Here is a 7,093-nt window from a genome sequence, read left to right on the forward strand (position 1 = left end):
TCTTTGTTTTATAGGATCTCAATATAGAAACTTCCAATTTGGTAACCTCTTTCTAATTCTCTCTCTCTCTTTCTATTTCTAAATTCCTTACTAGTTCAGGTTCCTTCCTTTTTAAGGTTAGGTTAGAATTTGAACTTGAGGACTAAGAGTGTTTCATGCCCAAGTGGGTTTGTGACGATACTCTACGTCTCTTAAGTGAAGGAAGATTAGTCGAGGGGTTATTTGTCCATCGCAGGGTTAGACACCACTTGATATCCTCAGATTCAATTAAAGTGATGGCTGCCAATCAACATGAAAATCAACTAGTAAGGCAATCACAACCTCCGGTTGCAGAAGCCCAGGATGACAACGAGGTGCATCATGCACCCCCGCCTCGAACTCTATGAGACTATTTACAGCTGGTGAGGGTGAGCACACCTTCTTGTATGATATTTTTATAAAATACAGGAAACATGGATATCAAGCCAGGAGTGATCCAACTCCTTCTAAAGTTCCTTGGACTTGAATCTGAAAGTCCATACCTACACTTGAAAGAGTTTGATGAGATTATAGTCACTTTATATTTTCTTAACATGTCTGAGGACACAGTTAGGTTGAAACTCTTTCCTTTCTCCTTGAAAGGAAAAAGTAAGATGTGGTTACATTCACTACATCCGTGATTTATTGGCACATGAAATGACATGATGAAGGAGTTCATAAAAAAATTTCATACCACAAAATGAAACACCATCAGGAAATCAATCATGAACTTTGCCCAAAAGGAAGATGAAACATTCTTCCAATGTTGGGAGCGGTTCAAGGATCTTGTCAGTTCATGCCCACAACACGGTTTTGAAACATGGCGCATAACAAGTTTCTTTCATGATAGACTGACATCTTCCATGCGCCAATTCGTCGAGACGATGTGCAATGGGGAATTCATGAATAAAAATGTCGATGAAGTGTGGGATTACTTTGACAAACTTGCTAAAATTGCACAATCAGGGGACATCTCCCCAAAACCTAGCACCACATCTAAGCCTAATCAATCAAATGAGAGGGGTGAAATATAGTTGTTGAAGGAGGATGATGATATAAATGCTAAAATAGCCAGTCTCACAAGAAAACTCGAAGCCATGGAACTTAAGAAGGATAAGGGTAAGGAAGTTGTCTAAGGTATTTGTGCGTGCAATATTTATACAATTGAAAATTATCCAACAATACCTGTATTTCAAGAAATATTGAATGAGCAATCGAATGTTGTAAACAACTACCAAAGGCCTTTCAAAGGATTCACTTCGAACGCATACAATCCTAGTTGGAGAAATCACCCAAATTTTAGTTGGACGAATGGACAATCGGCTACACCTCAAGGTATCCCTAATCAATCCTTAAATCAAGGGAAACCTCAAGAGGAATTGGTTTCAAACCCTCAAGAGCTTATCCAGTAAAGTACTCTTCAAGCCTTACAAGAACTCACAAAGGTCATCTAAAAGATAGACTCACGTGTTACGGTTATGGAGAAAACGATACTTCCAGCTCAACCTATCCCTAACCCTAAACTACAATATGGAGTTAATGAACCAAGCTCTTTAAATTCAATGGAGCAAGCTAAGTCTATCACCACTCTTAGGAATGGGAAGATAGTTGACAAATCTATTCCGGTAAGGGCTAGAAAGCCTAATGATCTGGAAGTAGATGAAATTGATAGACCTAGTGATGCTCTACATGAGGTAGAACCGGAACTTCAAAGCAAGCCGATTGCTTTATTCCCCCAACAGTTGGTTGCACCAAAACCTCTCTCTAACTCTCAGGACGTTCTAGAGGTGTTTAAACAAGTGAAGGTCAACATCCCTCTTCTGAATGCTGTGAAATAAATTCCTTCATATGCCAAAATTTCTGAAAGACCTATGCACGGCCAAAAGGTGGAAGCATCAAAAAGAAAATTTTTTTGACAGAAAAAGTGAATGCCATCCTAAAGCAAGATGTACCCCAAAAATACAAAGATCCCGGTAGCCCAACCATCACTTGTGTAATTGAGAATTACCAGATTAAGAAATTAAAATCCACCTGGACCATATTACAACTTACCGATCGTTCAGTTCGTGAACCGAGAGGAATAATTGAGGATGTGTTGGTCCAGTTGACAAATTCTACTACCTAGTAGATTTTATCGTCCCAAATACTTAACCCATCGTGGACATGAGCACTCAAATTCCTGTCATCCTTGGTCGCCCATTCCTTGCTACATCAAATGCAATCATAAATTGTAGGAAATGAGTCATGAATATATCTTTTGGGAATATGACATTAGAGCTCAATATTTTCTTCAATATGAGCAAACAGGCAGAGGATGTTGATGATACCCACGACATTAACATGATTGATTTGTTCGTGAAAGATAAAACCCTAATGACCTTATCCTCTAACCCGCTAGAAACGTGCTTGGCACACTCTCATGATTTGGATGATGATACAATTAGGGAGAAAGGTGCCATGCTTGATACTGTGCCAGTACATGAAGTTAACCGGTGGAGGCTATAATTTGAAGAATTGTCCCAAACTGATGTAGTGCCTCTACTGTCTAACCTCAAGGCACTGAAGCTTGACTTAAAACCTTTACCTTTTGATTTAAAATATGTCTATTTAGGTCAAGATGAGACATACCCGGTGGTGATTTCTTCTCACCTGGAGTAAGAACAGGAGAGTATCCTTATCTCTACTCTTATTGAGCACAAAGGACCCCTTGGATGGTTGATTGCGGACCTCAAGGGAATTGACCATTTGATTTGTGCTTACTACATTCATCTCGAGGATAATGCGAAGAGCTCCAGGCAACTATAACATAGACTAAAATCCAAACATGAAGAAAGTGGTTAAGGCTAAGGTTCTTAAGCTATTAGATGTGGGTATCATATACTCAATATCCAATAGTCAATGGGTGAGTCTAACTTAGGTGGTTCCTAAAAAGTCAGGAATCACCATCGTAGCCAATGTCGACAATGAACTCGTGCCAACTAGGATCACTACTGGTTGGAAAATGTGCATTGACTACAGGAAGTTGAATACTGTCACGAGGAAAGACCACTGTCCTTTGCCCTTCATCGATCAAATTTTGGAAAGGCTAGCTGGTCATTCTTATTACTGTTTCCTTGATGAATATTCGGGCTACAATTAGATCGAGATAGCCTTGAGGATTAGGAAAAGATGACATTTACATGTCCTTACGGCACTTTTGCTTATCGAAGGATGCCATTTAGACTATGTAATGCTCCTGCCACTTTTCAACGATGTATGGTGAGTATTTTTTCTGATATGGTGGGGCAATATTTAGAGGCCTTCATGGATAACTTCTCGGTCTTTAGTCCATCCTTCAACGAATATTTGAAAATTTTTAAAAATGTGCTGAAGCGATGTGAGGGAAAGAATTTAGTACTTAATTGGGAGAAGTGTCACTTCATGGTTCGTAAGGAAATTGTCTTGAGACATATCATCTCTTCTAAAGGAATTGAGGTAGATAAGGCTAAGATTGATCTTATCTCTAACTTACCTCCACCCAAGAACATATATGACGTGCGATCCTTCTTAGGACACGCCAAATTTTATAGAAGATTCATAAAGGACTTTATTCACCTCTCTCGTCCTTTATGCAATCTACTTCAAAAGGATGTACCATATGACTAGACTGAGCAATGCTAGGAAGCTTTTTCTAAGCTAAGGCATGTTAACCACCGCATCTATCATATAGCCACCCGATTGGAGCATCCCTTTTGAACTTATGTGCGATGCATCCGACTATGCTCTTGGGACAGTATTACGTTAGAGAAAAGATAAGAGGCCCTACGTTATACATTATGCAAGAAAAACCTTAAATCTTACCCAAGTGAATTACACTACTACGGAAAAGGAACTCTTAGCCGTAGTATTCGTTTTGGACAAATTTAGGATCTACCTGATTGGATCCAAGATCATCATCTACTTGAATCATGCAGCTCTCAAGTATCTTCTTTCTAAGAATGATGCTAAGCCCCGGTTAATAAAATGAATCCTTCTACTCCAGAAATTTGATTTAGAAATAAAAGATAAAAAGGGAGCAGCAAATGTAGTGGCTGACCACCTTTCCCGCCTTAATCTCTCTGATTCCCTTGAGACGAAACATATAAATGACATGTTCCCTGATGAACAATTGTTTAAAGTCTCTCAATCACCCTATTTCACAGACATTGCTAATTATCTTGCCAAAGGTTTCACGCCGACACATTAGACTATGCAAGATAAAAAGAAATTATTTACCGAGGTATGCAAATTCTTCTAGGATGATCCATATTTTTATTTAAATATTGCCAAGACCAAATCTTAAGAAGATGTGTGCCAGACAATGAACACCAAAGTGTCATCTCCTTTTGTCACTCTCAGGCCTTTGGTGGTCACTTTTCTGCTAAAAAGACCATGGCCAAAATTCTGCAGTGCAACTTTTATTCGTAATGCAGCTTTTGTCATTCTGCAGTGCAGCTTTTGTCACTCTTAATCAACACAAACAAGCCAAAGATACAAAAATAAAATAAAAATGACATTCTTCAAACATCAAAACATGGGAATCAACCCAAACAAGCCAAAGATCACATTAGCAACGTTTCCACAAATCAAAATTGAGAAAGAAAAAAAAAATCATAGTCTTCACAACTCAATTATAATCTATAGAAACCAAACAAAGCCCACAACAGTTACAGTAATGTAAGATATTAAGAACATGATATTCAAACTCCAAAAAATGTTATGCATTTCAAGATAACCAAAAAAAATAAATTCCAATCCTTTACAAGGAAAAAAAAAGAAAAAGAAAAAAAACCTCAAAAATAGAATTCAATCCCATATAGCTAAATCACTATATCATATTAATATTTGTCATATTATCTCATATTAAGTCAGCCCCATGTCTGGCTAAAGATCCACAAGAGAGAGAAGCATACTAGATTAGCTCAACCAATAACTATTAAAAACACAATTGAATCTCTAAAAATATAAAAATAAGAAAAGACCCAAAAAAGGCCACAATCAACTAAAACCAAAACTTATGTAGAAAACATAATCTTAGAAAAATCATAGACAACAAAGAAGAAGATTGATTGGATAACAAAGATTGATCAATCAGTATGATTTTATAATTATGCTCCATCGACAATAGGGCCCACAATAAATCAGCATTTTTGTATGATATAATCTACTGCATCTCTTCAAAAGTACCAGCTATCAGGGAATTTTGAAAGGTGAAATCTTTCCAACTATGGTTTCAACGGTGGAAATCATTATGCCCACTATTTCCCATGGTATGATCCACTTGATCTTTTGATATGCTTCAATTTGAGGCTAAACCGCTTAAATTAGATGGAAAAACGGATGGATGGCGTGGATATACTATGGGCCAAACTAGAAATTGAGCAGGCCAAACTAGAAATTGAGCGGGACAAGCTGAAAATTGAGTGGGCCAAACTGGAAATTGAGCGGGACAAACTGGAATTGAGCGGGCCAAAATGGAAAATGAGCGGACCAAACTGGAAATTGAGCGGGACAAACTGGAAATTGAGCGGGCCAAACTGGCCTAACTGGAAATTGAGCGGGACAAACTGGAAATTGAATAGGACAAACTAGAAATTGAGCGGGGTTGGATGTTCATTAAAAGCTCCTGTTTTCTGTGTAAGTAGAAAAGCTTTGAAAGAAAGGAAAGACTAGTGACTGTATTTATCAAACAAAATATGCAATTTACATAAAATACACCTAAGTAAAGTTGGTTTTATTTCCTCATGATATCTGAAAAGTGGGGTCCTCAAGCTCTTCATCATGGATTCCTATGAAATGTTGGTTTTATTTCCTTATGATATCCGAAAATTGCAAAAAGCACTAATCAAAAGAGTCTAGAGTTGGATATCTTCTAGCAATTGCCATGAAACTTGATTGACTTTCTGGAAACCTTTATCTATTTCTGGTAAGCTTATCTTATGTTTTTATTGCTGAAAAATCATGAAAGTATATATATTCCTAGAATTCCTCAATTGTTACTGCTGGTCCATATCACTATCAGATGCGCATTCCAAGTGTGTAAATGCAGCGCCTATTCATTATTGCAGATAGTGGTTGAGACAAGTCTTATTGGAAGAGAAGTCAGTGGGTTCGTTACCATAACTGATGGGGAAACTGTAACTTGTTATGTTTTCTTTATGTAGGCATGGTTTATTTTCCCTTATAAGAAATAGATTCTTTCACATGTATATTACTCATTTTAGTTGGGGATTTATTTTAGTGCTCAACTAGTAGTCCTTGGAATATTCATTTGAGTGGGACAAACTGGAAATTGAGCGGGCCAAACTGGGAATTGAGCGGGCCAAACTGGAAATTGAGTGGGCCAAACTGGAAAATGAGCGGGCCAAATCGGAAAATGAGCGGGCCAAATTGGAAAATGAGCGGGACAAATTGGAAAATGAGCGGGACAAACTGGAAAATGAGCGGGACAAACTGAAAATTGAGCGGGGGAAACATGAAATCAGCGGGGCAAACTAGAAAATCATTATGCCCACTGTTTCCTGTGGTATGATCTACTTGATAGTTTGATATGCTTCAATTTGGGGCTCAACCCCTTAAATTAGATAGAAAACAGATCAACGGCGTGGATATACTACATGAAAGGGATTGACTACTCCCCTGCCACCAGCCAATGGCTGGTGTTCGGTGCTCTGTGGCCCCCATCATGATGTATGTGTTTCAACCATGCCGTCCATCTTTTTTTATATATCATTTTATGATATTATACAAAAAATGAGGTATATCCTGATCTCAATTAGACCACATTACAGGAAACAATGTTTAATGAACATCGACCATTAAAAACTTTTTGGTGGCCATAAACATATTGGATCAAGCTGATCTTTGTTTTTAGCCTTCATCTGGGTCTTTATGACGTAATAAACAGATTGTATTTCAGATAAACAGTACAGTCGGCCTCAGGAGGATTTAAATGATGGATATCCAATCACTATTATTTTCCTGTATTGTGGTACATCTAAGATTTATATCCCTCTTATTTTTAGGATAAAGCCCTGAAATGAACTTTAAAAATGGA

The 7,093-nt window shown here is 37.8% G+C and overlaps 1 non-coding gene across 1 annotated transcript; it reads right to left on the reverse strand.

Annotated features, from left to right (window-relative positions):
• Nucleotides 1-725: 725 nt before the first annotated feature.
• On the reverse strand, nucleotides 726-832 carry LOC131228340 (small nucleolar RNA R71). Its single transcript, XR_009162846.1, has one exon. It is a non-coding gene; the product is annotated as a small nucleolar RNA R71 (small nucleolar RNA).
• Nucleotides 833-7,093: the final 6,261 nt, after the last annotated feature.

The sequence above is a fragment of the Magnolia sinica genome, chromosome 15 (genome assembly GCF_029962835.1).
Source record: "Magnolia sinica isolate HGM2019 chromosome 15, MsV1, whole genome shotgun sequence".
Taxonomy (NCBI): domain Eukaryota; kingdom Viridiplantae; phylum Streptophyta; class Magnoliopsida; order Magnoliales; family Magnoliaceae; genus Magnolia; species Magnolia sinica.